This window comes from Vicugna pacos, chromosome 18, assembly GCF_048564905.1.
Source record: "Vicugna pacos chromosome 18, VicPac4, whole genome shotgun sequence".
Taxonomy (NCBI): Eukaryota; Metazoa; Chordata; class Mammalia; order Artiodactyla; family Camelidae; genus Vicugna; species Vicugna pacos.
Genome location: NC_133004.1, coordinates 35,967,740 through 35,985,122, shown reverse-complemented (window position 1 = coordinate 35,985,122; position 17,383 = coordinate 35,967,740). Strand labels below are relative to the sequence as shown.

The window sequence follows — 17,383 nt, the reverse complement described above, 5'->3', positions numbered from 1 at the left end:
TCCTAAGCGCTTGTCTGGCCCTGCCCGTGGCTCGTGTTTGGGGAGTGCACCTCTTCTCCATGCAGCCACACAGTGTGCTGATAACTCCTCACACTGTCTCTCCTGGCCCATGCCTTGGTTCACACGGCTGCTCCTTCCTGGCCCCCTGCAGTCACATCAAACTCATGGAGGTACTGCTGCCCAGGGACAGCACAGCTCCCCTGATCCCGCCCCGCCTCCCCTGCTCAATCCCGGGTTTGAGATGTGCAGTCACTAAATCCTCCCGTAATACCTAAGCACATCTCTGTCACAGCCTATACATTGTTCTACAATGATCCCAGTGTGTGCCTGTCTCTTCCATTAGACTGTAATGTCCTTGACGACTAGTGCGATGCCCCACTCATCTCTGTGACCACAGTACCAAGCCATGTAATAAGTGGTGTTAACAAACGCAGGCATGTGTGAATGAGTATGCCCACAGTGTTTCAGCATATTTTTTTACTCCACTGTCTTTCCTCTTCTCTCCTCGACTTGAATGAGAATGGATGAAACCATGCCAGCAGGAATCCAGGAAGCAGAAGAGGATCCCAGCCACCCAGCATCCCTTCCCCATTTAGATGCCCTGGAGTGTAGACACCTGTCCTCAGGACCCCTGCCTATCATTGCCCATGGTGGGCTGCTGGCTTGACTGAGACCCACCCAGAGTGAGGGCTGGCCCCTGTCAGAACAGTACAGATGGGATGTTTTCTGCAGGACTTTGCTCAGTGCCCTCAGCTCCCAGACCTCCGCATCAGGCAGAACTCCAGGACACAACTCCTTCCTTCTACCTGTGGTGATGCCTCCTTATGTCTGTGGCTCCAGGAGGCTCCCTAGCCCCACGGAGTGTGCCGTTCATGCTACTCTCTTCTCTGCTGGCTTGTGTTGTCTTTCCCTGCTCCTTTGTGTGGAAGTTCTAGAGGCTTACATATTAGCCGTAAGCTTCCTAAGTAGTCCACGTTATAAACCAGCTAGTCAAGGGGAAGGGAAGTGAAAGAAGTGGGCTCACTGTCCCTCCCCTTGTAGCCTGTGCTGCAAAGGCAGACTGAAGGCGCTGTGCTCCACCCCATTCAGTCACCACCTCAGGGGCAGCAGGATTGGCCCCGTGCTTAACAACAGGGAACTGAGGCCCCAGAAGGTAAAGGTAACTTTGTAAGACCACTCACAGCTAGTAGGGCCATACTTTCAGATCTGTCCAGTTGCTTCCCTATTCAAATGAAACCACTGAAAAGGTTATCTGGTACGTGGCTCAAGTCCCCTTTAATCTCCTTGAGATAAACTCGGTATATGGTGATGCTTTTGCTGAGCCACCCTCACCACCACCACCACCTCCACCACCACCACCTCCACCAGGCTCTTATAATCCAGTGTTCATCAGGCAGTTGCTACCTAAGAATTCCAGCTCAGTGACTGAACTAATGGGATTTCATCCCATGACTTGGCAAACCCTTTTCTCAGCTCTGAGTGTGTGCCTGACACCTGTCATGGAGAGCCAAAGAAACAGAGAGGTGTATAAAGAACAAGAGTGGTTCCTGATTAAGAACTTTTCTGTGGCAAAAATGGCTGAGCTACTGAGGGCCAAGAAGTCTTCTAAGCATCGTATCGTCATTTAATTCCCTCAGACCCTGTATGAGGGAGATACTACCACCATCCTCCTCCATTTTACAAATGAACAGAGGCCTGAGGAGGCTGAGTAACGTGCCAGAGCAGATCGCAGACCTGACCCCAGGCAGTCTGATTTGGAGCCCTCTCCTCCAGACACTGTGCTGGCTCCAGGTCCGGGTGGTGACATGGGGGACGCAGAGCAGCCTGTGGGCTTAGTGACTGTGCTGCGTGGTGCACAGCAAGACAGGCCATAATCAGCACTTGAATAATAGAATTTTCATGAGTGATTAAAGTAAAAGCCAGGATTTAGTGATTGAGAGTTGATTGTTAAAGGATAAATGATATTTGGAAGGTCTTACTGGATTTGATTAAAGTGAAATTCAAAAACCATCACAAAGATGATTATTTACCAGTGGTACTTGAAGGACTTTTTTGTGGCTTAAGTCATTGGCACTCCAGTGCTTAAAAATCTCTGTGCCCAAAACCAGAATGTAATTGATCCTTAGAAAATCAGAGGTTAGTGCCTTCTTTGGCAAGCTACTTCTAAGCTTTGTTACACTGAAACATAATCACTCTTTGAAGACTGAGACCTTGTTTTCTGGGGTTTTTTTTTTCCCTCCCATGGTGCCTGGTATCTTACCTTATACATAATAGAAACTTTGAAATGAATGGACAGACAGAAATTATTTTATGTTGCATTAGAGGCTCTGAATTTAAGGAAGAGTTCATTTGTGAATGAAGTATGTTAGCGAAGATTGCTTAAGCACAAAAATATCTCTCCTCTTAATCGCCTGAATGTCAATGCCTAGGTCCAATTCCAAGTGTTACACTGTGTCTCTATAAAGCTGATATTTTCTGGAAAGAATACCAAATACAAAATAATAGGAAGCAATGGGACAGAGACTGTATCTCTTCTCTTGGCCACTACAAAAAGTTAGACCACAGTGGTGACTGGATCAGGGTTGTGGTTGGAAGTAGGCATTTGAGGAACACTTGTGATTTCGGCCCATTGCCAGTGTTAGACGCTATAGCATCAGACAGCAGGAGATGTGAGAGTATGAGACCTTATCCAAAATGTCACAGTTTGGAAGTCAGGAAGCCAGACCGTCTGTCTCTGGAGGTCATGCTCTTAACCCCTGCACTGTGATGCCGGTTCTGGGTGGTTTGTCTTCGTTGGCAGGCTTCTTCGGCTGGCTCTGAGAACCCTCACTCTGACAGTGTCAGCCTGAGACCTATATTGACCACATGGCCAAACCAGCTTCTATCAGTCCAATGGCTTTTTTATCTGAGTCTTTCACTTCCTGCATACCATTCCTCTTTTCCTAGGCTGTAAACCCCCTAAGAGTAAAGAATCTACCTCGTTCATTTGTGTTCATTCAACAAAAATTCAGTAGCGTTCAAAGGAAGACTCTGGGTTTTTATTCTAGATCCCTCTCAGAGCTAAATTATTCCATCAGCCTTTATTGGTGTTTCTTGGCCCAAGAATTGAGTCAGCAGCAACAAAGGAGGCAGCAGAGTTCGCAACAATGTTCACCAAGCAAATGTTGGGTGTCTACCATATTTTATGCCTGAGCATACAGAAGTGAACAGGACAAACATTATCTGTGCCTTCTCAGAGCTTACAGCACAGCAAAGAAACAAAGGACCTATAAGCATAGTGTGATAGGTATTTAAAAAAAAAAAGGCAAAAAAAGGCCAAGAGGCTGAGATGGAGAAGCATGGAGATGGAAGGCAGTGTAGAACCTGCTTCAGACAGGGTAGGGTAGGCAGAGGAAGGTCCTCTTTGAAAGTTACATTCTGAGCTGAGACTTAAGAGAAAGACTTAGGTGAGAATAAGAAGATTGGAGGGGAAGCCCATTCTAAGCCAAAAAAACAGCATATGCAAAGGCCCTGAGGCTGGAAAAGCATTTGTTTAACCTGTCTAATAGTGGAATTAAAAAAAATTATTATACTTAGACAGTTACCACTTATATATTCTGGCCAAACTTTCATCTCCCAATTTGCAGACTTTTCTGTTATGTTAGTGGTTCCAAATCCACTTCCCAAAGCAACAACCAATATCCAGAGACTTTTTTTGGCTGCTTGCTCTGGAAACAGAGTAAATCAGAGGCAGAGTCCATTCCACTTAGTTGACAGGGTGTGGAGCGTAAGTTAACTTAGTCCATTATATTTCTTTCTGAGTCATAAGCCTTGCCTGCATGGCAATAGAAATATATCAAATTCCTTATATTTGTTGTATCTCTTTTTTGACTGACTCAAAGCATGAAAAAAATGGAAATTCATAAAAGGGGAATGATTTTAGACCATCAGAAATTATTTTTCTAAAACTTTCTAAATATGGTAGTTCTGTTTCTTATCCCCAGGGGTGTTGATTTCACTGTGCTGTGCTTGAGAACACTTACAGATCCCAGGAGAGAGGTACAGTCCCAGTCTCCTGCAGGAGAGTGACCAGGCACTCTGGGCCCCAGGGTGCCTCAGGTAGGTGGAAGAGACACCAGTGTCTACACGTGGACAGTGGCTCACATGATCTGATCTTTCTCCTCCCCAGTGTTTCAGTTGAGATCCCTTGAAAGCTCTCATTTCCCCACCACTCATAAAGGATCTGTAAATTATTTAAGAGAAGGAAACACAGCCTTTATCCCATCGGATTTTTCCCCACAGTCACATGAGTCTTTTCTCTGAGCATACACACATGGCCCAGACTTACTGTCAGGGGAGATGTAATGCCAGCATCTGGTGTTAATATCTATTGTTGACATTTTGGGAATGAGAACATGAGCTATTAGGGAAGATGTTTGCTTGTACCTAATTAATGTCCCGTTGTATCCCCTCTTGTTGTCAGCTCTGCCTCACCACCCTGCCTTGGCATTTTCTTTTACTGGCTAACTTTAAAAGTTAATTATTTCTCTGTTGAATGTTAAATGCCACCTTTTTATAATGCTGTTCCTGAGTGTGAATTATTAGTTATCAAAAATCACAGTGATCTGCACAATTATTAGCTCTTTACCTAAAGCCAGTGTTCTTGCCAACCGTTCTTCTCAAGTGTGCTAGCGTTGGCTGGTGTCTGGCCACAAGGCTCTCTCCAGCAGACGTTGACTTCTGCCTCCTCACATTCCTACCCCTGCCTCACCTTCTTTGTGTGAAGCAGATACCAAGGCCTGGTCTATGGTCTAATAGAAGCAATTGCAGATGAGGCCAAGACTTCCCAACTGATTTTGCTTTAACCCAAATCCCTGTTAGAACTCATTTGGCAACTTCAGTAAATAACAGATACAAGTGAGGAGCCTCAGATAGAATGAATCCCTGAAAGCTTTTATAAAACATAGGTCTCAGTGGAAAATTACAGTTTTCTTTACTTGAGATTTGTTTGTAAAAATAATAGTAAAAATTGTAACTAGTAGTTATTAAGTGCCTTACTTGGTACCTGGCTTTGTTCCTAGCTTTCCACATGGATTATTTAATCTTCTCAACAACCCTATGAGGGAAAGCGTTATTATTATTCTCAACTTAAAGTTGAGCAATTTGGAGCACTAAAATCTTAAGTAATTTTTGCACCTTCACATGGTGAATCAAGAGTCTGTGCCCTTAATTCCTGTAACACAGAACCATGTTGTCCAGGATAGCGGCCGTGAGTCACACGTGGCTACTGAGCACTTCAGTGGGGCAAGTCCAGATTTTTGTGCTGTTAAGTCCCAAGACTTAGTGCAAAATAATAGTGTAAAATAGCCCATTAATAGTGTGTTCATCATATCCATTACTTGTCAGAGTGATAATATTTTGAATATATTGGGTTAAACAAAATATAAAAGTCCATCTCACCTGTTTCTTTAATGTGTTTACTAGAAAATTATAAATTTCCTCCGCTGCTTACATTACATTTCTGTTGGAAAGGGCTGCTATAGAAACGCACACAGGGCTCCAGAGTTTCTAGATTCCTTTCCTTGCCTTATGAGTTTCTGATCCTAAATTATTGAGGAAATATGCACACATTTTTGACCCTTCCTCTGTCTCCTTTCTGGTCTTTTCAATTCCAGAAGTCCAGCACAAAGTGTAAATTCTGACATCCAAGTCTCCACCAAGAACCCATCTGCTGGCGCTTATCAAGTATGGAGAGATAAAACACTGACATGTTATGCATTAACGAGATCAAAAGGAGGGCTAATGACAGAAATGTGGCTGCTGTTAAAATGTCCTGAGAGGATAATCTGGGCGGACTTTTTGTTCTCCTCAAGGCGACCTCCTTAAATGTCTTCCAGAGACAGGCTCTCCCTTCTCCTTCTGAGGCCCCCCTTTGCCCTCCCAGCCCCTGCCCACCGCTTTCCCAGCCCCCAGTCCTCTCTCTGGGTGTCTGTGCAGCTGAGGCAGCCCCTCTGCTAAGCTGCTCTGACACGAGGCCTCTCTTTTTTCCTTGCCTGCAAGAGCAGAGTGTATAATGGTGTTGCCCTCTGCCAGGGATCTTTGAGAAGCTTTATGGCTCTAGCAGGCGTCGGGGAACCAATCGCAGGCACTGGCAGCTGATATATGACACTAATATAGGGTTCACTTTTATTTTCAACCTAAAAAAAGATAGATTGTTCCAAGTTTAGACAGGCTGTAAAATCGTGTGCTTCTGGAACCATGCTGCCTTCCCCCCGGGACCACTCTAATTGCTTTACATCTGTACAAAGGTTCCTTGTAATCGGGCTTTCTGCCTTCATTTGTCTTCTTTTCAGCCTCTTAGTAAAGACCTTAATTGGTCTTAGTGGGGCTTTTTTCAGTTAGTGCAACTGTACCTTTAGGGCTGAGCAAGTACCAGACACTACCTGCAGGGAGAAGTGGGGAGATGGGAAAGACATCAATACTCCTTTACCTCTAACAGTTTAATTAATGTGCTCAGAACAAGGAGCGGTTTGGAGAAATTTCTGCTCCTCCGGGACCCTGATACAGACATAACTGGGGTTAGGTGGAATTTTCTAGATTTCTTTCCTGCTTCAGTCTCTGTGAACACTCATTAGCCTCCTAATTGTCTCACAGTAAACTGTATCAGGTTTCAGTCTGCCCTTGTTGGAGGATCAAGTTGCTTTACATCAATAGACTGAAGTACTGGGGATGCAGTGTAGGGAAGTAGCCTCTAATTTCTGTTTCTTAGCTACTAATTATTTAATAATACATTTTATTGCCTATTAAAATATGGCATAACTTGCTTGTCAGCAAAGCTAGATGGAACCCAGTCATTTGAGGAGAAGGATAATTGGCACTTGCACAGATGGCTTTTACTGCAAGTCGGGTTTGTTATTGCAGATCGAGTTCCTTGCCAGGTTTCTTGGTTCTGTTTGTGGGCTGGTCAGTGCTGTGAGGGGGTTACTGTATTACAGCCCAGGCGGTTCAGTGTGGTTTGACGGCAAAGGCGGGGTGTACTCACTTAAAGATCATAAAGGCTTCTGCTGTGTAGGTACTTTTTTCCTTCTCCTTCCCCTCCTCCTCCAGCCCTGGTTTTAAAGGACCCTAGTGAGTTTTGCACCACACTGAAAATTACCTTATGTGCTGGAAAATGCATCAGTGGAGACTTTGTTTAAACAAAGGGCGTTTTTATGATGGATAGAAGAGGCCAAAACTTCTGGATTTCCATCTAGTAAAAATTTGTGTAGGAAAATTGGACCAGTCCCAGTTCCTTAGTAGAATTTCATGAAGGCTTTCCTGTTGCTTCAAAATGACCCCTTAAGGAATGTTGCATAAATTCCAGAAAATTGCCCGCAGTGTTTCCTAGAGCACATTAAAAAATGAGGGGGACACATTGTGTGTGGGATAGTTTGATAGCAGGCTAGGAGAGAGAGGAAACCCAAGTATTTTAGCTCTAGGTGGAAGTGTTAGCCAAAATTTGTAGCAGGAGGTGTGCGTGGCAGGCAGTTTGGTAAGGAGTGTTTTGGTGGCATTGAAATTGGTGGGAACAGTACCTGTAGGGAGAGAACAGTTTATACGCCCAGGCTTTTGATGCAGAGCCCAGCATTCCCATCCCCAGGGTGCGGCCCTCCTTTGCCTTCACGAAGCAATGGGTCTGACTTCCTGTTCTCATCCGACCACATTCACTGAAGACCACCACCCTTATTTGAAAGTCTGTCTTGTGTTCTGACCCAGGAGGGTCATTTAAAACCTGCAATGATGTCCATCTTGTATGTTTTCTGGATCCCATCTTTCCATCCCTTTCTACTTTGTAATTATCCTTTTGTCTAATCGTGGAACTCCTGGGTCCTAAATGTACCAGAACATGTCTCCTGTCTGGCATCTCCCTTGGCAACTGCTCTCCTCTTCCCCTAGGATACCTACAGGCTCCTGACTCTTCTTTCCAAGGTTCCAGAACCTCAGTGAAGACCTGTGTGTTTCACCAGTAAACACATGGCCTTTTTACTATGGAAGAAAATACCTTGGCTTGATACTTTAGTATGAAGTAAGCTTGACGTAGACAGCTCTGTTTCTTAGGGGTTGAGCCTGGGAATTACTGTAATTTAACACTTACAATAAATGTGTTAAAAGAGGGAAGAAAGCCAATTTTGAGATTTTATGTGTTATATGAAGGGTATGCATTATACATTGTCATTAAATTTTCTTGAGCAAAAGCTACTGGCAAGTTGAAGCCAATTTAAAAGGCTTATTTCGGAACTGGAACATGCAACCATACACTGGTTTGGGAGCTGATTTGAGAGGTGCAAATCCTTTAGAACAATGATAGCATGAAAGTTGGCAATGACCTAGAATGTCTATAACCTTGGTGGTCATAGTCCACAGCCACTCTGGATGGTGTGTGTGTGTGTGTGTGTTGAGGAATAGGCTTTAGACACATCTGTTGATTTCTTTCTCCACTATAGTTGACTCTTCTGAAGTTTATTTATAAATAAACTCAGCTAATAGAACTTCTCTGATCAGCTCTTATCCTGGTAAATTTTATCTTGTTGATCTAGTTGGAAAGATCAAAACGAGAGGGCAGGATTTTTTAATAGTATGCTATTCTCTAGTAAATGAAGCACCATTAAATATACTTCTGTCTCTGGGTCTTTTTTTTTTTTTGTCAGACCCACCCCTAACATTTGCAGGGCAGGAGTACACATGGAGGCCTTCCTTACTTCTTCCTTGCTAATTCTTGTTCTTTCCAGCACCACAAGGAGCTTTGCACACACGCGAGTGGGCACACATCTCACATATCCAAGCTCCATCCATACCTTATGCCCTCACTGCTCCAGCAAACAACTGCCCTTTGCCCACTCTCAGGCCTGCAGGTCTGTCTCTCAGGAGGATGGTCCCAGGGGAGGAACCTACCCGTGCAGGCCCTGGAAGGGGCATGGCTCTACCTGGACCAGGGAGTCCTGTGTCTCTGGTATGGAGAATATGGTCCAGAAGGAGAAATGTGTGAACCAGGTGGACACATCCTCATGACTCTTTGGACTGTTGCCCCACAGAAGGGGGCACAGCTCAAAGAGAGTCTGAGAAGGACCTGCTTGTGCATGGATCTCAGGGCAGGGGCACAGAGGCCTGGATATTACCAACATTGCCTCAGCCTTCCCAGTTTCATCTCAATAACCTCACTCCTTATACCCTGCAAAACCAAAATGAAATAAAAGAAATAACATGAGCCGTGTTTTGTGCAAAAAAGCTAAATGGATGAGTTATTAGTAACTCTTCAGTGTCTATGGACACAAGATGTGAATGCTTTGTTTTTAGATTCAGTATTGGAAAGTCAGCTGGAATCTTGTACAAAAAGATATTATACGTCAAGTGTGTGTAAGAAATAGGTTTTTTCCATTAGCATTAAAGTATCACATCCTGCTATCCAGATGTAAGGAAGGCCCTACCATACTATGCAAGGACTACGTACAGAGAAAGCGTAGCTGAGGAACCAAATTAGGAATGTTTTCAATTTCAAGAGTTCAGAAGAGAAAGCATTATATTGAGATAGTTCAAAGTAAGGCAATTTTAAGCTTGCTAGTATTTTTAAACGCATCTTTATTCAACCTAAAAAAAAAAAAAGAATGGGATTGTTGGGTTGTCCTTGATAGTATTTTTAATATGCAAAGGGTGGTTGAAACTTACTCTCCTCCAGATTTAAATATGGTGCTTGGTGTTCCAAGATGAGGCTAACTGTACCCAAATTCCAACAAGAAGTCAATGCAGTAGATTTTCTCTATGGTGTTGAAGTTACCTAGATTTTTAAGCATGGGAATTCTGGCTTTGGTGCAGAAGTGATAGTCCTTAAATGATTTGAAGGTCTTTGTAGGTGTATTATTAGTTGGGGTTGTTTATTGTTGTTGTTGTCATTTTTTTGTTTTTGTTTTTGTTTTTGTTTTTTTTGTGAGGGGGTGGTACTCATGCTTTAAATGACCTTGATTTTTGAACTTAAAAAAAAAAATCTCGATTAGTCTATCATTTTCATCTGACAGTGGCTAATCTCATTTACTGTATAAATGAGATACTTTACTTTCCAAAAGAGAACATTTTGGGTAAGCATACTAATATTGGCTTTGAAAGGGAAAAAAGGAAAGTTAAGCAAGTATGTTGAAATGGGTCCTTGTCAGTTGGGTTTTCCCATTATCTCGAGAGATGTATGTATTAGGAGAACACATTTTTAGACTCGCTTTTCTCTTCTAGAAAATGACGGTGATCCCTGTGTCTGGTTGTTAGGATGTAATGAAAGCATGTATGTAAAACACTGGACCCAATACATTGGACATGAGGTTGCTTCAGTGTTAGCTGCCTTCCCTACTCAACTTAACTGAAAGAAAATGGGATGTTGGGACCAATTTTGCACAATTTTGAATCTTAGGAATGGCTTTTCTCCTTTCTTTTCCCTCTGTCATTGATGTTGCTTCTCTGGCTTCCTCTCCAGTTGAGACAAAAAGAAGGAACCAAGCCAGGACAAATGAGTTGCCACTTGGAATGTTTCTCCTCCCTGAAGGCTGTGTTTGTGAGGGGCTCGTTGTCACCATTCCACTTGGAGGACCCTGAGGTTCTCTTTTCTAGAGTATCAGACTGGCTGTCTGGATGTGCAGTACATTTGTTTTCCAGAACAATCCTCCCACGCCCCCAAATCTTCATCTCTTTATAAAACTGGCCTTGGCCTTACCTGCATTTCCAGTGCCATCCTGTTTGTTACTTCTCATTGTCACTTGGGGAAAAAGCAGGTATGTAGCAGATCTGTTTAAAATGGGTATCAGCCAGCCCCTCATACAAATACAGATCCTTGAAGATCAAGCCAGATGATGATGATATGGCAAGCTATTTAGGTTGTGTTTTTTGACCTAATGTTCATTCTTCGTTATGCCTCAGCCTGCTTTCCGTTGAGCTTGCTCTGATCTGTGGACCTGTGCTTATGTTCATGGCTATTTTTCAGAGTGTTGCTGGGCTGCTTGAGTTGTAAAGCTCCTGATTAAATAATGACTAGGTTCCCAAGATATCATCACCACCCCCCAGATGAATCTGGCACCCTTTGAATTCTCTGGCAGCACCCCCAAAGTGCTAAATCATGGAGCCCAAGGAGGTCAGTCATGCACCAAAGAAGCCAGGAGAGTGATAACGGAAAGGGGGGAAGATAACCAAGAAGCCAACTTAGCATAACACACGTGCTCCCTGTTTAAACTCATTGCCCACAGAGTTAGGTGATGCGGTTCTGCCCGAGACCTTTCAACTCTGGAAACTTCTAAATAGAATAAAACTTGCTGAAATTAGAGAACTTCAAGAAGATCAGCTTTATGTATATATATATGCATATTTTTACATACATACATCCATGTGTATAATACATATGTATGTGTGTGTTCATATATGCATGCACAAATAGAACATATATTCATACATATACTCATGCATCCTCATACACAAAGAATTTTAATTTAGGGTGGATTTAACCTTTTGACAATTCAAAGCGAAAAGTTAGAGTCTATGAAGTGATTATTATGGAAACCCAACGGAGCCTTTCCTGGAAATGCTGGAACCACAAAAATTTTTTAGCGTTTGAAAAGATGACAAATGCTGATTTATGCAGACCTCAGGATTCCATTCCTAGGCACTGTCATTTATTACTTCCATCAGCAAGAATGGTTTCTTTTAACAGCAGATTGGGTGTTTACACTGATGACAATTAAGGATGGTGAAATAATCCCAATAAAACAAGAACCAGACCAGCATGGCGAGCAAAACTAGTCAGCCCCAAATATCCCTCTCTCCTCACTCCCTTCCTCCCGTTCCCTTTCTGTCTCTACCTGGCTTCTCCTTTTACTCCCTTTCCAGCCTTCCTTCCTTGTCAGGGAAGCCTGAGCAGGATGAACAACACAGTCCATGGAGATTCTGGCTCAGATGAGACATTCAGATCCAGAAATGTCATACTAAGATCTAACTTTTAAATGTTTCTTCCCAGAAAGAGTAAAACATTCCTTGCCATGTTAGGAAATAAGTATGCTCTCTGATATTCCAAGCCAGAAAAATTCATTTTAAGAAGTTGGGATATCTATCTTTACATGTGACAGGATAGTAGTTCTTTCTTTGTTTCCCTATTTTCAATCAGAAAAAAAAATTTTTTTTAAAGATGACAAGTATCAACATTGTACATTCCAAAACAGGCAAATCTTGAGTCCTAGAAGTGTAGAGTATCCCTTAACAGGTATTCCAAATGCTTTATCTAGTTCCTGCTTTTATTAATCTAACATTTATTCAACAGATACTTAAAGAACAATTTCCCAGAAGTGCACAAGGTACTAAAACATGGACATCCTTTAGCTGCAGTGGTGAACATGAGGATGTCCACTGTCAGGTGGGAAGGAAACAGGTCCTCAGCTCTAAGTGGCAGACGTACTAGAAGACAGATAAATTATCTCAACAACTTTGACATGACATTAGCCCTGTTTAGAACTAAAGAAACAGAGACTTTGGAATACATACCTTCTCAGTCTTTTCCTGTGTATATGTATAATTTTTTGTTGTTGTTAATACACAGATGATAAGCTAATGGGACATAATGTTTATTTTCCTGATATTTTTATGAATATCAGTGTATCTTTTTATTCTCTTAACTACTGTTCTACCTCTGTCTGATCCATTCCATGAGTACACAGTAGTATAGATAACTAATCTCCAGTTCCTAAACACTTAGGTTTTGTCTAGTTTTTCATCTTGGTGTTCATTAAATGAGTTTTGGATTTCCTGAGAATGTAATCTTAGAAATGGAATGGAAATTTTTGAAGGAGGAATATTCAGCAAGAGAAATAGAGGTATTGTGGGATATCGAGCAATGAGTGGTTTTACAAATGCAGAGTTTTCAGGAAGTGAAAGTAATAGTATCTGATACCATAGGACAGAAAATTTTTGAAGGTTCTGATAGTCTTATGTTTTTAACTGCTCTAAAATAAATATTACATTCATAGAAGGAATTCTTTATTTAAATGGAGATAATTGTGCAGATGAAATATCCAAGTGTTACAGTCTGCTATTTATTATTCTCCTTTAATTCATCAGATATTTGTGTAATTAATTACACTTTTCAGACATTTTCATCCTTGTTCCACATGTATTGCCATGCACGTACTCTATTCTTCTGTGCTTCTCTGAATCAGTACTTATAAACAAACAAACAAAATGGCTCAAATTATGCTTTTTTTCCTGAAAATTTTCTAAGACTCTCCCAGCCTCTTTGAGCTCTTCCTTCTTTGGCCTCTCATCGTCCTCATATAGCCTTTTCATCTCATTTGTCCACTGACTGTCTTATTGGTCATCTCCTATGATTAGGATTTTCTTTCCTTTAGTAGATTATAAACTAGGAGCCAGAGACCATGCCTTGGACCTCTTGTATGCATAGCTAGAAGAGCATCTTACATATCTTACATATAGGAATGCAGTATGTTTTCATGATCATTATTTATCTTATGTACATGTTAACTTTTTCTTTCAGCAGGGTCCATGGAAAGGTATGGCCAAGTTCATGGTTATCATATGCCTTGCAATATCATGTTGACGATTGTCTTCCTCACTTTGATATGGAAAGAAGGAAGACTGGCTCACTGAGAAAGCACTGCAGTTGTCTACATGAGATTAAAAAATGAACTTAGAGTTTAACCTTTCTAGCACCTAGTAGGCATTCACTAAATAGAAGCCTATTTTAAAATAACATTTTCCTCCAAATGTATGATGCTAGTAAGGTAATAACTTATGTTTCTCTCTGTTTTTTCGTCTGAGAGGTGGATTGAATTCACCCCTACTGGACTCTCTGAGAACATTTAATAACTCTTCTTGATCTAGGCATTCATGTACTGGAAGCAAATATACAACCTCATTTTAAGTAAATAAAACATTCTTAGATTGGTTTGGATAATTCTTGATGATAAAATGCTTCCAAAATTTTTATTTAGCTCCCTTGAGCTCACATCCATCCAGCAATGATACTGCTGTAGATTATTATAGTGTTACTTCTTTTCTCTGCAGTGCTGTCTGTAGTTCAGTTTAGGTACCCTGTGTAACCATAGGAAGATTCTGGGAAAGTTTATTATAAAAAGGATCGATAAAAATTTTTTAAATTAACTGACTAAAAGCATTTCTTTTCTAAGACACCATCTACAAAGAAGAGACATTTGCTGAAAGGATAATTGGACCAGGTCTTCCCCCACCATATGTTCCTTTTCTGCCCTGAATCTCCCGCTTTATTCTGTGGAAGCAATGGTCAGTTCTGTCACCAAGCAGAATACAAATATTCTCACTTCCCATTAGATTATTGGGTTCAGAATTGCATTTATTTCAATGCCTTTAAATATTTTGTAGTTTGATGAGGAACCAATACATTTGGTCAGCCATCTCTTTATTAGTAAAAGAAATAAAATGCCACTCAAACTCAGAACAGATTGAAAAACTTTCCATCCAATTTGCATGTGACGTGTATTGTTTAGACCACAGGTTCAAAGAAAATTGTATTTCAGTGCCTTGAGCAGAATAGAGACTTATAAAGTGCCTGCATCTGACAGGGAACTTAAGTGGTATTTTTAAAGACTAGAAGTTCATAGACTCCTTCTGTTCGTGTCTGACATCAGCAAGCTCTTAATAATGCAGTGTGTACTTATTTATTGATCAGACCATTTAAGTAGTAAGACATGAGAAAGTGGACACTATTATCTGGTAATTGACCATATTGGAGAGTTAAGTGTTCTGACAAGGAACTAAGTGTGTTTAACCTTCAGATAAGATCAATTTTAAGATAATGCCTACTTTGGTAATGAACCAAAGCTGCTAAGAAACTTTGTACTCTAGGTGCTTCTGAGGCAGTGCTATTTTGATGACAACTGTCCTAGTTTTAATGACCAGATTTGTTTCTGGGAGTTACTGGTCTCCCAGGGCAACCTGGAGAAGAGTTACTAACTTTCATACTGTTCTTAGAATGACAGCTGAGATGGAAGGGGACAGTGATTAGCAGCATTGCCCTGGGAGTTACTCATTCATTTAGGAAACGTCTTCTGGGTACCTTCCACATACCAGTCATCATGGTTCCATCAAGGGCTCTAAAGTCTTATAAGATATTTCATTTGGAGGAACTTCATTCCATCTTTGTTTTGTCTGTTAAATCTCTACAACTAAAGCTTATGTGAGCCCTTCATTTATAAAAAGCAAAAGAATAGTCCCTCAAAACCTGCCCATTTTGCCTCTAAGTCCTTTCCCTGTGGACTCATTGAACACAGCTGAAAACTGACTTCTCTTAGTGACACACCCATAGGCAAATATCACAACACATTATAAGTGATGTAGTAGAAATATGAACAAAAACTGACAAGAGAATGTAAAGAAGGATGTAACTAAAGCTGTCTGTGAGGTTAGGAAGGTCTTCCTGAAGGAAGTGCCTTCCAGCAGCAAGACAGCCTTGCTGGATGAGTAGAGGCTCACCAGGGAGAGACGGGAACTGTAGCAGCATGACAAAGCGAGTGAAGGCTGTGATGTGTGCAGGGGACTAGGGAGCCCCACTTTTGTGGGGCTGGGTATTTGTAAAGGAACATTGAGAGATAAAACAGGAAAGTGGATTAGGCTCTAAAGCCTGTAGACCACAGAGAGGTTTTTAAGCAGAGGAGTAACGTAATCAGATTTGTTTTTCAGTGAGTTGATGTGATCAACCTCAGAGGAATCACAGGTGCTCTTTCAGATCAGCGGTGAGGAAGCCATATCTAGGGCAGAAGCAGCGATGTTAGAGAAGAGGAGACGTTCCAGAGAGACTTAGGGGGGTAGATGAAAGGGCTGAGTGCTTGACTGAATGTGCAGAACTGGAGGCAAAGAGGAGGGGTGCGGCTCGCCCTGAAGACCGCGTGGATGCTGATGTGGAGTACAGGGGAGGACGGATGAGGATGAGGATAGGGAGGAATCCACTCCGTGCAGGAGGCGCTGACTTTGAAGAACCTGTGAGATATCTAGGTGGAGGATTTTGGTTGACAGCTGAAGATAGAGGTTGGGATTAGAAATACTGATCTATGAGATCACTGATTGGAAATACAGGCTTGGATGTGCAGGCTGCTGGTGGCTACAAGAGGAATAATCCACAAGGGAAACAGAGGTAATGTTTGATATAGAGAAATGAGTGGTTTTGCAAATGAAGAGTTTTCAGGAAGTAAAAATAATAGTATCTGATACCATAGGACTGAAAGATGTGAATTTTCTGAAGACCACCAGCTTTGCCAGCTAGAAGGCCACTGACCTTTAGGAAGAGCTGTTTCAGTGGAATAATGAGAGTGATGTTTGGGTTAGAATAGTTCAGAAAGAGAATGAAACATAGGGTAAAGAAAATGGAGACAATGAGTGTGCACACAGTGAGAACTGGTGTAAAGGAGAAGCAGAGTGGAAGGGTGGGTGTGTGTATAAGGGTGAGCTGAATGTGTCTGAAGATGGAGAACATCTGTAAATCCTAGGGATGGCTGGGGATTTGAAATCAGATGAAAGGTCAAAATCTCAGGCCTACATTGACTAGATAAAGACCTCGTGTAAGTTCTATGGGCTTGAGTTTCCTCATGTATAAAATGAGGTTAATGCTCTTGGAGTTTTGGGGGGAGTAAATGAAACCATGATATGAAAAGCACTTAGAATTCAGAAAATATTCAGTTTTTTTTTTTCTTTTTCTGTGAGGAGAAGAGAGATTAAAGACACAGGAGAGGGGAGAGAGAGAGAGAGAAAGGAAGGAAGGAAGGAAGGAAGAGGCAGAGAGAAACACAAGAGAGGGAGGAGCTGAACTACATGGTCTCAGAGAAAAGAGGCAGATGGGAATGGAATCTGGAAGAAAATCAGAGTTAGCTTCAAAGTGAGGCTATGCATGTTTTCCTGGGTACTAGAAGGGAAAGACTGATATAGTGAGATACTGGGCAGAAGACTTTAGATTATGCTGCAGCAACCAACAGCCCTGGGATCTAAATATGTTCACATAACAGTTTCCTTACTCAGGCTACACCTCCAGCATGAATCAGGAGTGGGGCTCTGTTCATCGCAAGGACCCAGGCTTCATCTCAGCATTTGCTTCTACAGTTATCACTGAGCAAGTCACATGGCCCATCCAAACTCAGAGGGCCAAGAAAATGCCTAGAACTGGGGGAGAATGAAAAATATTTGATGGACAGTGCTAATGACCAGAACAATGGGCAAAACCACAGGTATCAGTAAGTATGAAGGGGATAGGAATGGCATCTATTTTCTTAATGAAGGAGACAGCTAAATGTGATCCACCAGGAGTAGTTAGGGATTTGACAAGAGTGGTAGACGTTTGGAACAGCCGTTTGTTAAAATAATTATA

The 17,383-nt window shown here is 41.9% G+C and overlaps 1 protein-coding gene across 5 annotated transcripts in view; it reads left to right on the top strand.

The window, feature by feature from the left end:
- AUTS2 (activator of transcription and developmental regulator AUTS2) overlaps positions 1-17,383 on the top strand; it is a 1,022,984-nt gene that overhangs the window by 643,910 nt on the left and 361,691 nt on the right. The window lies entirely within an intron of this gene.